Here is a 1712-nt window from a genome sequence, read left to right on the forward strand (position 1 = left end):
CTCGGAACCCGGCACTGCCAAGGAGAAGGGGAGGGGGAGAGGAGAGGGGGGAGGGGGACAGATCGCCCAGCCCTGATTCTGTTCTGAACACGGCTCATGATAACAAACACACCATACCATGCGGGGTGACCATTGAAAGCAGACTGATGCCATCCTGCCAGAGATCGACATGGATAGCACATGTTACACCACTGGTAGTGTCATGTGTCAGGTAAATATTCCCCCGAGAGAAAGGGTTAACAAAAGGAGAGGAAGGGTTAACAAAAGGAGAGGAAGGGTTAACAAAGGAGAGGAAGGGTTAACAAAAGGAGAGGAAGGGTTAACAAAAGGAGAGGAAGGGTTAACAAAGGAAAGGGGAAAAGGGAAGGGGGACTGTAAACATTTGTGGCCTGACATTCGAGGAGACATCACATTTAATTAGTATTTATAGTCCACAATAATTTCCTCCCTCTGCACTCGGTCATAATTCATGTGCGAGGGGTTGGGGGGCGGGGGGGGGGGGGGGGCGTGGGGAATGGGAGGGGGGGGGGGGGGGCGTCGAAAGGGTAGGGGGCAGGTGGGGGAGGGTAAAAAGAACTGACGAGGAAGATATCGCTACAATGAACCAAGCAAAGAGATGGGGAGAGATACATAGATAGATGGATAGATAGATAGATATAGATTTAAACACATCACCATTTCATCACTGTTTCAAAAAGCAAACAACAACAACAACAGCTTCTGCTTCTGCTACTACTAACTGCTGCTGCTACTACTACTACTACTACTACTACTACTACTACTACTTCTACTACTACTACTACTACTACTTCTACTACTACTACTACTACTACTACTACTTCTACTACTACTACTACTACTACTACTACTACTACTACTACTATCAACAACAACAACAGAACAGCAGCAGACAAGAAGAAAAAGAAGAAAACAGCAACAAGAACACAAACAACGTGACGACGACAACAACAACAACAACAATAATAAGGACAACAACAACGATAACAAGGATGATAACAACAACAATGACGATAACAACAATAACAATAACAACAACGACGACAACCAGGACAACAATGACGACGACAACAACAACAACAACAACGACGACAACGACAACGATAATAATGATAATAATAACAATGACAACAACACTAATAATAATAATAATAATAATATTAACTACAACAAAACAACAACAACAACAACGATAATAATTGTAATATTGATGGCAGTAATCTTTTCTAATGATGATGATGATTTTTTTTCTTTTCTTTTTGATCTATCCTCTTCTTCGTTTGTTTTTTTTTTGTTTGTTTGTTTGTTTGTTTTTTCGTTTGTTTGTTTTGGGTTGTTTTTTTTGTCCCAGACTTTCTTGGGTAGACAACCGTTTTTATTTTGTATATAAATTGATTGTCAATTCAGAATAGACGGGGGGAGGGGGGGAGGATCTGAATACAGTGAACATTAATCCGCGTAAGAGAAGCGAGTCATTATAGTCCATGACATACACAATCAACTCAAAACAAAAGACCAATACCCGGCATTCCATAATAATTGTGTCCTTGTAATCAATAGCAAATTATGGAATAAATCACCCATACAAGAAAAAAAAAAGCATACAGCTTTTCATTTACTGAATTAGGGGAGGTGAAAAAAAAAGAAGAAAAGCGAAACAAACAAACAAAAAACACACCAAAAAAAAAAAAAAA

Source organism: Babylonia areolata, chromosome 31 (assembly GCF_041734735.1).
Source record: "Babylonia areolata isolate BAREFJ2019XMU chromosome 31, ASM4173473v1, whole genome shotgun sequence".
In the NCBI taxonomy this organism is placed as follows: Eukaryota; Metazoa; Mollusca; class Gastropoda; order Neogastropoda; family Buccinidae; genus Babylonia; species Babylonia areolata.